This window comes from Somniosus microcephalus, chromosome 11, assembly GCF_052327205.1.
Source record: "Somniosus microcephalus isolate GS21.2 chromosome 11, FLI_Smic_1.0, whole genome shotgun sequence".
In the NCBI taxonomy this organism is placed as follows: Eukaryota; Metazoa; Chordata; class Chondrichthyes; order Squaliformes; family Somniosidae; genus Somniosus; species Somniosus microcephalus.
The window spans coordinates 45,562,846-45,577,063 of NC_140997.1; positions in this window are offsets into that span (position 1 = coordinate 45,562,846).

A 14,218-nucleotide genomic window follows, 5' to 3' on the forward strand; every position below is an offset into this window, starting at 1 on the left:
ACATTACAGCAGACTCACAACACGCCACACTTACCTGGCGTGGGGTCCGGACGTCAGGGAACCCGAGGCAGAAGCGGCAAAATTGAAAAAGAGCCCGTTAACAAGTATCAAGTACCTGTTAACAGCCAGGTAAGTGGCTATAATCCTCTTCCCGCCACTAGGTGTCAGGTCCATGTGCAAATCGGGGACCCGACACTTGGGAAGATTGATTGGAGGCGGGTTTCCTGCTAACCAAAACCTTAAAACTAACCAAAAAAATAAAACTGGTCTTCATCAAGGTATTTGAAATTTTACATTTATAATTTCAGACACATGCCTGTCCAGTTAACTAGCACCTTGGAAAGAATCCATGAGACAGAAATAGTCATTTTTGAGCAGAGAAGGGAAGGAAGGCAGAAGAAAGAAAGGAGCAGGGAGGGAAAGAGGGTTGAGAGGAAATATTGGAACTGAGAGAAAGGCAGAAAGATTAGGAAAGAGCAAAGGTTTTAGAGAAGCTTTATGAGTGAATCTGCAAGATTATGAAATGTTAAAGGCTTAGTTTGACAGAAATAAACATGGAAGGTGTTCCATTGCTGACTGACATCACATGAGCTTCACCAGCGCTCTGAGGTAGCGCCTCACTCCTCGGTGTTAGCGCCTTAAGAGAGGTGTGCAGTGCCTGATTTAGCACTCCAATCACCGCCAGGGGCGATAGAAGCCAAGTTTGCAGTTGGAGGTGATAATTAGCGCCAGGCGCTAAACTTTGCACCCAGCCGATAATTGCGCTCCAAACGGGACGATACCGAATTTCTCCCCCCAATGAATATGAACTTTAAACTTAACATTGCTAAGCAGTACCATAACCCTAGGCATTGAACATTACTTTGTTATACTATAACCAGGAGAACCTAACTACAGTTAAAATGTATTTGTGCATGCAACGATTTAAACTATCAGTTAAGGATCTCTACCTGAGTGCCTTTTGTAATTCTCAGAGCTTAGCCTTATGATGGTATTAGTTGTGTTAACTTAGAGGTAGTGAATAAAGTATCAGTTAATTCATCTCTGTTGTGTGACTTAATTTTGATGCCTCAGTCACAAAGGGGTTAACTCATTCCACTCAGGGTTGTACTGAAATTTCCTGGTGATTGGCTCAGGACGTCTTGTCTTATCTATCTGTCCTTTTATTGTCTCTTATACAGATAAGTCTGCCATTACACCTTGTCTGTGTTCATCATGCATTTCTTCCTCCTTTGTTTCGTGGTTGATAGATTCTCAAGAAAACTGGGATTTCGTTCCCTGGCTTTTTCATGATTATGAAGTGTCTACTGAACCTTCCCGTCACTGTGTTATGCATTTTACTGTCAGCGTGTGTCAGGTTAAATGATGCAAGTATATTATCTGCTTTATCATGCGTGCAGTAAACCAGTGGTGTCAACTTTCACTGCCTTCACCTGGCGTTATCGGGGCAGGAAATGGCCTCAAAATGGGGTCGGTAGCCTTAATTTAACAGTTGGGACACTGACAGGAGCGGGTTTCACACCCTGCACGATTTTATTCTTACTGAAGTTAACGAAAAGTAATATTGGGCGGGGTGTAAAACCGGCGTTCCACCCAATCCGTGGGTTTCCCGCCTGGCGACATAGATTACAATTACCCCACCCATGTAAAGTTTAGGGATCCATGGACACAAAGGTTTCCACTGGCAAAAGGCGCCTGGCTTTATCACAAGAAAAACTAGATGATCACAAAACAGGGAACACTCATGGATTATTATGAAGAATAGATTGACACAGGTCCATCCACTCACAGGCCACGGAGGACAGTCTGACCTCCACTTTGGAGCGGATGGTGATCACGTGGGCAAGAGTTGGTTGGGAGCCTTCGATTGAATAGTAAAAACTGGCAGCTACTCCACAGGGTATTCATCTATCTAAAGCAGTGATCACTTGACACAAGCAATTGTGTCAGCGACTCCAGCTCCTTTCCTTCATTCTTTAATCTTCACCGCCATGCACAAGGAAGGGAATAAAAATCAGTGAGCTCTTGTCAATTATGTGCCTACATTCAGGGGGAGATCACCTGCCTGCTACTTGGCATTGTCTGTGTGTGTAAGAGAGAGAGTTCCCCAAAAAGGGGTTGTTCTCTTTAGAGCAGAGAATATTAAGGGGAGATTTGATAGAGGTGTTCAGAATGGTGAGGGGTTTTGATAGAGTAGATGGGGTGAAATTATTTCCAGTGGCAGTATGGTCAGTAACCAGAGGACACAGATTTAAGACAATTGGCAAAAAATCCAGAGGTGACATGAGGAGAATTTTTTTCACTCAGCGAGTTGTTATGATCTGGAACACACTGCCTGAAAGGGTTGTGGAAGCAGATTCAATAGTAACTCTCAAAAGGTAATTGGATAAATACTTGGAAAGGAAACGTTTGCAGGGCCTTGGGAAAAGAGCAGGGGACTGGGACTAATTGGAAAGCTCCTTCAAAGAGCTGGCACAGACACAATGGGGCGAATGGCCTCCTTCTCTGCTGTTTGATTCCATGGGCTAGAAATTCCCGTCGAGCCCCGTTTGGGGCGCTACATCAGAAAAGCTGGAAAAGTTAGCGCCAGGCGCGAACCTCTTCCAGCCTTTCTAAAATTCCCACTTTTTGCTCCAAGAGGGAAGTGGAGCAGTAAATCAAGCGCTCCACTTCCTTCTTGGAGCGCAAGGGGGGGGGAAGTTCGCGACCCAGTGCACACAGCTCAGCAGCGCCACGCACTGGGCCACATGGTGCTGACGCATTGCAGGGGCTCTTCCCTGAATTGGATGATCAGCCATGATCTCATTGAATGGCGGAGCAGGCTTGAGGGGCCGAATGGCCTACTCCTGCTCCTATCTTCTATGTTTCTAACTCTGCAGTTTTTTAAAAAACTTACATGCAGCACCGGGGAGTGGGGGGTGCCGCGTGATCAGCTGGACTGACCGATCACGGCACAGACCCCGCGTCCGGAGCAAAAAAAAAACTTTTTTTTTTAAAAAGCTGACATTTTTTTCAGGGTGGCCGGCTGGCCACCTCACCTTTAACTTCCGCCCCGCTAGCGGCCAGCCGCCCTGCTCACGTCCCCTGCAGCAGTCTCTGCCATCGCCCGGCGCTGCTGCAGGGGACCAAGGGGAATTTTTCTGCTGGGGCACTTACGGGGGCGATGCGCCTGGAGATGACATCATGATCTTCAGGCACATGAGATCAGGGTGCAATCCAGTAGCGCCGCCGCTAACCTCCCGTGGAAATTGGCGGGAGACGAGGTCAGCGCCGCGCCCAGACAATTAGCCCATGGGAGGCGCAAAGGAAGGGAATTTCTCCCCCATGACTCTAAAAATGTATTCATAAATAGAGTCAGCAGTAACCGCCTCACCACAGTCTGTGCTGTGTAGCATTATCTTTTCACAGGATAGCCCACAGCAAAGGCACAATTATCTATTAATCAAGGTACCTTGTAAATGAAATATTTCAACACTCAGCAATGGTACCCTTGACTGTATATGTTCAAACATGAACAAAATCAGTAAACGCACTTATGACCTTACCAATGAAACAACAAGACTTCCTTGAAGGGAATGGATGGATAATCAGTACAGAAACAGGCTGTTTTACTTCAAATAACAATTCATTATAGTGCCCTAAAGATCCAGAACCTACTCATGTGACCACAAAACGTGTTCAAGAAGCTTTTCTTCTGTCTTGCAGCAAATCCATAAGTTACTGATACTATGCCCTGAATCTGAAATATTAGTTAGGACTGGGCCCACGTGATCCCAGGGACGCAGGCTGTTCGGAAGCGTCCCTGAGATCACGTGGGCCCGGTCCTCCAATGACAAAGGAGGATTCCATTGCAGTCATTTACGAAGGGAATCACCTAATGGTATGCAATGGAATCCCCAAATAATTATACAATGTACAGAATTCTAATAATTATAAATGTACTGAATTGCAATTTTATTCATAAGTTCCTTCATTGCACCAACCTCAATAAAAAATTAATTTTTTGATAAATAATTTTAAACATCTTAATCCAGGCCACTATTTGCATAAACTCATTTAAAGTATATGTGTATCATTTTGGATTTTTAAATGTTTTATTTATAAGCCTTATATATAACCTTATGCTGATGAAAGCAGGCCCTACGTCTGCTATTACCAGCCGTAAGAGTTGCGTGGGCAATTGCTGGGCAAATAGCCCAACTCTGCGCCAGCAATACTCATTTTTCAGGCGGTTTGGATGGTCTGTCAAGACGTACCTTGACAGATCGCAAGTTCGGGATTTTGAGCATGCACAATGCAGGGCCTTTCAAATGGATTATGGCGGTGGTACGCCGTCACAGAGCCCACAATTTCAGGGCCATTGGTTTGTTGGCCTTTGAGTAGATGAAAATCTATCAGCCATGATCTTATTCATAATCATAATCATAATCAACTTTATTGTCATTGTTAGTGCACAAGTGCAGTACAACGAAATGTAGGCTTGCGGCTCCCGAGAGTGCACATTTAGATTAAGACATTTAAACATTCAACATTCATTTGGCTTGTAATACATTAACATAACCATAATAAAGTGCATTGGCAGATGTGCAGGCTTTAGAGTTTATTTGTGGAGTTCAGTAGGATGACAGCCCTGGGAAAGAAGCTGTTCCTAAATCTGGTCGTACGGGTGCGAATGCATCTGTAGCGTCTCCCAGATGGCAGGAGGGCGAACAGACTGTGGCTGGGGTGGGTAGGGTCTTTGATGATGGTCCGTGACCTCCGTAAACAGCGTTTCTGGTATATGTGCTCTATGGTCAGTAGCCGGGTGCCGGCAATGCGTTGGGCAGTTTTGACTACCCGTTGCAGGGCTTTCCGGTTATAGTAGCTACAGCTGCCATACCACACTGTGATACAGTTTGTCAGGATGCTCTCTATTGTGCAGCGGTAAAAGTTAGAGAGGATCAGGGGTGACATGTTACATCCCTTCAGCCTCCTTAGGAAATATAGGCGCTGCTGGGCCTTCTTCACCAGAGAGGAGGTATTGAGGGACCAGGAGAGGTCTTCTGTGATGTGGACTCCGAGGAACTTAAAGCTGTCCACCCTTTCCACCACAGCCCCATGGATGTGGATGGGGGTGTGACTTCCGCCTTTAGACTTCCTGAAGTCCACAATGATTTCTTTGGTTTTCTTGATGTTAAGGGCCAGGTTGTTATCGGCGCACCACTTCACGAGATGCTGGACCTCCTCCCTGTAGGCTGACTCATCGTTGTTAGTGATCTGGCCTACTACCGTGGTATCATCCGCAAACTTGATGATGGTGTTGGAACCATGAACAGCCACACAGTCGTGGGTGAAGAGGGAGTAGAGGAGGGGGCTCAGCACACATCCTTGTGGGGCCCCCGTGTTCAGGGTCGGGGGGGGGAGAGGTGTGGTTACCTAATTTGACAGACTGGTGTCTGTTTGTTGGAGCAGACTCGAGGGGCCATATGGCCTACTCCTGCTCTTACTTCTTATGTTCTTATGAAATGCAGCAATAAACTGCGATAAAATTAAGGATTAAAGCAGAATGTTTAAATAACCAGTCAAATCTGATAGTGGATACTGATTCATGACCACGAGAGTAGCATGTAGTTAATTAAAACCAAAATTAAACTGAAGATTCCAGTACATGAAAACACGACTAAGCACAAGACTACATGAGGGCATTACGTATTCATTTGAACCAGAATTGTTTAGAATTCACACACAGACACACTCGAGTAACGTGGAGCAAATTCAGAAATAAAACTCTTCTCTTCTAACAGCCGGGGGTCAGTTCACTAACCACGGGCTACCATTCCAGACTTGACAGAGAGCAGCTCTGAGGATCGGCAGCTTGCATTGCCATGACTTTTCACTTATAATCGACATCATTTTACATTAGAAAATGGTTTGAAATCCTAGTGCACCTTATGTCAGTCATTTTACAGCAAGATCCAGAAAAAATTAGCAATTTGCAAATCTGTACTTCAGTCAGTAGGTATATTTAACTGTACAGTAAAATAATATATCCGGCTACATTACTGGTAATAGACTTTGTAAATGGGGGCATTGAATACAAAAACAAGGAAGTCATGCTAAACCTTTACAACTCTCTGGTTAGGCCTCAGCCGGACTATTGTGCACAATTCTGGGCACCACACTTTAGGAAGGATGTCAAGGCCCTGGAGAGGGTACAGTGGAGGTTTACCAGGATGATGGACTTCAGTTATGTGGAGAAATTGGAGAAGCTGGGATTGTTCTCCTTAGAGCAGATAAGGTTAAGGGAGGTCTAATAGAGGTATTCAAAATTATATGGGGTTTTGATAGAGCAAGTAGGGAGAAACTGTTTCCTCTGGCGAATGGGGCGATAACCAGAGGTCACAGATTTAAAATAATTGGCAAAAGTACTAGAGAAGAAATGAGGAGAAATTTCTGCACACATAGGGTTGTTAAGATCCGAGATGCACGACCTGAAAGGGTGGTGGAATCAGATTCCATAGGAACTTTTAAAAGCCAATTGTATCTGTACTTGAAGAGGACTAATATGCAGAGTTATGGGGAAACCGCTGGGGTTTGGGACTAATTGGACAGCTTTTCCGGCATAGGCATGATGGGTCAAGTGGCCTCCTTCTGTGCTGTAAGATTCTATGGGGGAGAAATTCGGTGGCGCCCCCTTTGGGGCACTAACTTCGCTGCACCCCGAAAAAGTTAGCGCCCCTGCACCGTAAATTCAGCGGTAGCGCCCCAAGCAGGAGGCGGGGGCGCTACTAGAAGCACTCCCCCTCCTTCTTGGGGCGCTACCAGTGAATTTTGCGGCACTATGTGCAACAGCACCATCTGAGTCGGCACGTAGCGCCGCGTCATTGCAGGCTTCCCTTCCCTGATTAAAGGGGAGGGGCCTAGCGCTGTGCACACCGGGGCCCTGTTGGATCACTGGGGAGCCAGGTGCCGGAAAAACAACCCGGCATTCGAGGAATGATCGCGGCCGGCACCCCGAAAAAAAAAGGGGAAGAGGGCAGATGCTGGCAGTCAGCCAAAAATAAATGGTCGCCCGACACCTGCCCTTTAACTTGTGCCGCCCCAGCTGCAAAAACGTCACCCTAACCCTGTCGGACATAACGTCCAGCGACAGCTCAGGTGGCTCAACGGAAGTTTGCAACTGGGGTGCAAGCGGGGCGCTGCACACGGCGATGACGTCATCGCTGGTGGCACCGACGCCATCGCCGGCGGGGGCGCCGCTAACGTCCTGTTGAATTTCGCCCGGGCGCGAGGAGCTTTGCGCCCCCAGGGGCGCTAACGGGAGGCCCAAAGCAACCGAATTTTTCCCCCTATGATTCTGTATCACTTGAAAAAGTGGTAATTATTAGAGATGATAGAAAGTGTGCATTATAACTCTTAAGTAGCAACAGGTGAAATGAATGGTGGTACAAATGTTGGCCAGGGTTGAGATTCATACCTTGTATTCACGCTACCTTCAGCGTTACAATGATTGTTGAGTTTGTAGACAATCAGGCATCAAGGCCTGAAATGACTTGGAAGCAAAGCAGAGTAAGACTACCTTCTCCAGGGTCCTGACTCCAGATTCAGGCTAGTTACTCTATAACTGCAGCTTTGGTGAAAAGTTAAACCGCTTCGCACTCACTACAAGTATGTGGGGATGCTCCTCCACTCAAGAGTCCATGCCACCCCAGGCCAGCCAACACTGACTTTGAAAGGCTCAGCAGCGCCATCAGCAGGAACGTGATGATAGTACAACTGCTGTTACATTCTGTAGAATTACATACGGCTGCAAATTCACTTTAATTCTCAGTCTGAAATACAATGGATGCGAAACGTAAAAGGGAACTATTTGCAAATGCACTTCTTAGAGGAAATGGAAAATGAATCAATAACTAAGGACATAGTTTTCTAAAAATCATTTGTCTCACCTTTCACTTTGTATCTTTGTTTTCTCTAATAGCAATTCTGTTGTTGACAGTCAGTGTAACTGAGTATTAAGAACTGTAACATAACCACTGCAAATTAGTAGAGGAATCATCAACCGAGATTACATGCAAAATCATTAGAGATTAGTTGCAAATATGACCAGTATATCATTACATAGAGACTATAGTAGATACCGGGGATGGATTACAAAGCATTAATCTGATCAAAGGGGTTCAAATATCATCAACCATGACCACGATATTCAGAAGGTTATATATTAGGTATCTGAAACACGTGAAATTGTCTTGAAATATTCAAAGGCTGTATGTTTGTGATGTGGCGTCCAAGTGTGATTTCATTCGCTTATTGAGTTTGTTTTTGCCAAAAGCTAATGTTATGATGTGTGTCAGATGGAGCACTTGGTATTCTTAATGTGCCATTATCTCCACAATGAAGGATTAGCACCATCATGCAATCACTCCAAGTCTACCAAGAGATATTAAACAGCTGATCACTGGAAAATAACAGGGCTGGTATATGTTAGAACTTGTGCAAAAATAACAAATGTATACTTGTGCTAAAAGATAGGGAAACATTTAAAAACAACTTCAGACAAAAGTCCAAAAGTGAGATTTTGCTGAGGTTAACTTTGAAACGTATGTTTGTCTGTGAATCATTGGTCTGTATAACTTAGTGCTACAATGGACAGTGCCTTTATACATTAGGCCATCAGAGGAGTTATTACCATTTTATAAAATAAACTCTAGATGATCTCAGTAATATCCATTAGCTTACACAACCAAAGCTGCGCTGTATCTTTCAATTTTTATATATATGGGAATGAATCAAAGAATTTGTAACACTGCAGTGTTGGTGCAGCAGTTACCTGCTGGGCCATCTCAATGTATATTTTAATGGGTTTGAGATTGGTTTGCTTTTTTCTCCCATTGTTGGTAACGGTCTGCCATTGATAGGCAGACAAGTTATTTAGTAAAGCAACAATGAATGACAAGTTATGTGAAGACTGGGGCAGGAGATGTGTGGGTTACCACTGACGCTTCAACAAGTAACTGGTACAGTAACGTTCCAATATCTGAATGCCTTTGGGTTCAATACTATCAATAGGTCGCCCATATCATTCAATGGTATGTAAGTAAAAATCAACTGTGATATTTAACGTTGTGTAAAATGTCTATACCACAGGTGGGGCAGCAGGTTGGAGCTCGATTCTGAGCACCTTACCTTCAAAAGGAGAATAAAGCTTTAGGAGATCATAAATAAGCAAGTAGGATGGTTCCAGCATTCACTTAAATTCCAAGGACATAATTCACTTGTTCTCATGGAAAGAAAGATTTGCATTTATATAGCGCCTTTAACAACCTCCGGACATCCCAAAGTGTTTTCATAGAATCAAAGAATGGTTACAGCACAGAAGGAGGCCATTCAGCCCGTGCCGGCTCTCTGCAAGAGCACTTCAGCTAATCCCACTCCCCCACCCTTTCCCAATAGCCCTGCAAATTTTTTCTTTCAGGTACTTAATCCAGTTCCCTTTTGAAAGCCACAATTGAATCTGCCTCCACCACCCTTTCAGGCAGTGAATCCCAGATCCTAACCACTCGCTGCGTAAAAAGTTTTTCTTCATGTCGCCTTTGGTTCTTCTGCCAATCACCTTAAATCTGTGTCTTCTGGTTCTCGACCCTTACACCAATGGGAACAGTTTCTCTCTATCTAGACCCCTCATGATTTTGAACACCTCTATCAAATCTCCTCTCAACCTTCTCTGCTCTAAGGAGAACAACCCCAGCTTCTCCAGTCTATCCGCGTAATTGAAGTCCCTCATTCCTGGAACCATTCTTGTAAATCTTTTCTGCACCTTCTCAGGCCTTCACATCCTTCCTAAAGTGCAGTGCCCAGAATTGGACACAATACTCCAGTTGAAGCCGAACCAGTGTTTTATAAAGGTTCAATTCAATTTTCAATTCAATTTTATTTGCCATATGTACTAGTACAATGGAATGCTTACTCTCCGTAGGGACACGTCAGCTATTTTTACAGCGCCGTGTTCAGAAAGTCAATTCTTTGGCATCCAGTGGCAGTGGGAGCACGATGTCCCTCAGCCGCTCCGTCCTCCTCGTCACCGCGGCCTCCTCCTCACTGTTGCCGGCTCGGCTCCACGTGTGGTGGCCGAGCGAGGTGTTCGGCGAGTCGGGCGGAGGCAGCGCAGCGCATCGGGACGCAGCAGCAACCACATCGACCTGCTAGAGCACGTCGGCTGGCTGCTCCTCAGCGGGAAGTATTCGGACTGGGAGGATGGGAGCCGAGCATGGCGGCCAGAGGCCAGACTGGAAGCGGGAGAAGCAGGCCCAGGCCGTCGGACCGTGGAGCCATCATAACTTCCTTGCTTTTGTTCTCTATGCCTCTATTTATGAAGCCCAGGATCCCGTATACTTTTTTTTACCGTTCTCAATCTGCCCTGCCATCTTCAATGATTTGTGCACATATACCCCCAGGTCTCTTTGTTCATGCACCCCCTTTACAATTGTACCCTTTAGTTTATATTGCCTCTCCTCATTCTTCCTACCAAAATATATCACTTTGCACTTTTCTGCATTAAATTTCATCTGCCACGTGTCCGCCCATTCCACCAGCCTGTCTATGTCTTCTTGAAGTCTATCACTATCCTCCTCACTGTTCACTATACTTCCAAGTTTTGTGTCGTCTGCAAATTTTGAAATTGTGCCCTGTATACCCAAGTCCAAGTCATTAATATGTATCAAGAAAAGCAGTGGTCCTTGTACCGACCCCTGGGGAACACCACTGTGTACCTTCCTCCAGTCCAAAAAACAACCGTTCACCACTACTCTCTGTTTCCTGTCACTTAGCCACGTTCGTATTCATGCTGCCACTGTCCCTTTTATTCCATGGGCTTCAACTTTGCTGGCAAGCCTATTATGTGGCACTTTATCAAACACCTTTTGGAAAAGGGTTTCAACCCGAAACGTCAACTCAAATTTCTCTCCACGGATGTTGCCTGACCTGCTGAGTTTTTCCAGCATTTTCTGTTGTTATTACCTTTTGGAAGTCCATGTACACCACATCAAACCTCTCTGTTACCTCATCAAAAAACTCAATCAAGTTAGTTAAACACAATTTGCCTTTAACAAATCCATGTTGGCTTTCCTTAATTAATCCATACTTGTCCAAGTGACTGTTAATTTTGTCCCGGATTATCGTTTCTAAAAGCTTCCCCACTACCGAGGTTAAACTGACTGACCTGTAGTTGCTTTACAGCTAATGAAGTACTTTTTGAAGTTGTAATGTAGGGAAATGCGGCAGCCAATTTGCGCACAGTGAGCTCCCACAAACAGCAATGAGATAATGGCCAAACAATCTGTTTTAGTGATGTTGGTTGACACTACAAGAACTCACCTGCTCTTCTTCAAAATAGTGCCATGGGATCTTTTACATCCACCTGAGAGAGCAGACGGGACCTCGATTTGACGTCTCATCCGAAAAATGGCACCTCTGACAGTGCAGCACTCCCTCAGTACTGCACTGAAGTAATTAAGATGGTGAGAGGATGCATAATCCAAGTTTTGAAAGTGCTAAAAATGATGGATAATGTGGATGTAACCTGTTTAATTTAAACTGATCACAGTAGAGAGCAAACTGCAAAACCCCTCCCAGAGCAATAACATATGACGTTTCCCCTCTATTAACAAAAAACAGAAATAGACAGGGAAAAACAAATTTATTTGTAACCATTTTGTTTTTTCTCTAGAATTGAGCCTCCTTCCTGACAGATAGGTGCTCACATCCTTCCCAATCTCTGCCAGTTTCACACTTAAACCGACCATTAAGCAGTGACAACCATAACCTGTCGCTTCTTCCTCCAGTTTTTCTCCTCCCTGCCTGCGAGGAGGCATCTGGCCTTTACTCAATGCCAGCCTCACAAAGACACAGCTGGGGGTGGAAACTCAGCAAGCGGAGGGTGTAGGTGTGAACCCCATCTTATCATTCCACGGCAGCATGTGCTCGTGTTTCCCCAGTGTTAGTCATTTTTATTCCAAGGACTAATAGTAGGCGTCCAAGGGAACAATTAAAGGGATTATCCAGAGAAGGTTAAAAAAAAATCAATTCTGTAAGCCTACCCCATTCTATTTGAGTTCGTAAATGGTTGTCCTCTATATCAGGTCATCAGCTTGTTCCCAACATAGCAGTTAAATGTGATGCATTGGTGCAGAGTGACAAGATCATACTCCCCTGACATCAGCCATGATTAAAATAAAAAAATACCTTAGCATCCTGCCCTCCCGACAGGCAATCCTTTTCATTTCATGATAATATTTTTATTTCAAGTCAGCACTGCGCTGAAGAAGTTTGGACTTTGTGCTCAGCATACATGGTTTTAACTTTGAGTGAAACAGGCTATGCACCAGTCTTCTTGATGCAACACTATTTCTGACCTGACTTTTCTCCCTCTGCTACCAATGCAGTGTGCCATGTTACAGCATGGTTCCACAAGAATCAGGTATTCTCAGTATGTTGCCCAAATGCCATTGTTTTTGTGTCTCACCCGTCACCCCTGTGCTCGCTGACCTACATTGGCTCCCGGTTAAGCAACGCCTCGATTTCAAAATTCTCATCCTTGTTTTCAAATCCCTCCATGGCCTCGCCCCCTCCCCATCTCTGTAATCTCCTTCAGCCCCACAACCCCCCCGAGGTATCTGCGCTCCTCTAATTCTGCCCTCTTGAGCATCCCTGATTATAATTGCTCAGCCATTGGTGGCCGTGCCTTCTGTTGCCTAGGGCCTAAGTTCTAAAATTCCCTGCCTAAACCTCCTTGCCTCTCTACCTCTCTTTCCTCCTTTAAGACACTCCTTAAAACCTACCTCTTTGACCAAGCTTTTGCTCAACAGCCCTTACTTATCCTTATGTAGCTCGGTGTCAAATTCTTTGTCTCATCATACTCCTGTGAAGCGCCTTGGGACATTTTACTACGTTAAAGGCGTTGTATAAATATAAGTTGTTGTTGTGAGCCTAAACAATGAGTTTTGGTGGGCTATTTGACTGTGAGGCATAACAACTTAATATGAGCAGGAGTAGGTCATACAGCCCTTTGAGCGTGCTCCGCCATTCGATAAGATCATGGCTGATCTCGTTACCTCAACTCCACTTTCCTACCCGATCCCCGTATCCCTTGATTCCCTTAGAGTTATCGATTTCAGCTTTGAATATACTCAACGACTGAGCAGCCACAGGTAGAGAATTCCAAAGATTCACAACCCTCAGAGTGAAGAAATTTCTCCTCACTTAGTCCTTAATGTCTGACCCGTTACCCTGAGACTATGACCCCTATTTCTAGCCTCTCCAGCCAGGGGAAACAGCCTCTCAGCATCTACCTTGTCATTGTGTGAGCTGGATGCCACCTTCACTCCACCTGCACATAGGGATCTTCCAACAAGGTCACTTGATAGCAGTCAGGAGCAAGAGTAAGAGCCTGTTATTACATTTTGCAGCTCACTAGACAAGGGGGGAAACCGATAGTCACAGGAAAGTTTTCCATTCCGTTTTAAGGTGCCCTGTAAATGAAGATAAATTAAAACCAAACCTGCAAAAAAAAGAGAATTGATTGAAGGTCATGAAGGAGCGGTGGGCGTACATTTTGCTGACAGGACTGGGCACTGCTTCCTTTCCTCCTAGGTACAAAAAATAATGAAAAAAGCTGATGGAATCTTGACCTTTATGTGAAGGGGCTTGGAATTCAAAAGTGAGGAAGCGATGCTTCTGCTGTACAGAGCCTTGGTCAGACCCCATCTGGATTACTGCATTCGGTTTTGGGCATCAAACCTCAGGAAGGACATACTGGCCCAGGAATGGGTACAGCGCAGATTCATCAGAATGATATTTGAGGGTTTAAAGGGTTAAATTGTGAGAACAGGTTGCATAAACTTGGCTTGTATTCCCTTGAGTTTAGAAGGTTGATGGATGATCTAAGGGAGGTGTTTAAAATGATTGAAGGATTTGATAGGGTAGATACAGAGAAACTATTTCCTCCGGTGGGGGAATCCAGAACAAGGGGGCATAACCTTAAAATTAGAGCCAGGCCATTTAGGAATGAAATCAGGAAGCATTTTTTCACACAAAAGGGTTTGGCAATCTGGAACTCGCTCCCCCCCAAGGCTGTGGATGCTGGGTCAATTAACATTTTCAAATCTGAGATCAATAGACTTTTGTTAAGTAATGGTATCAAGGGATATGGATCAAAGGTGGGTAAATGGAGTTGAGGTAC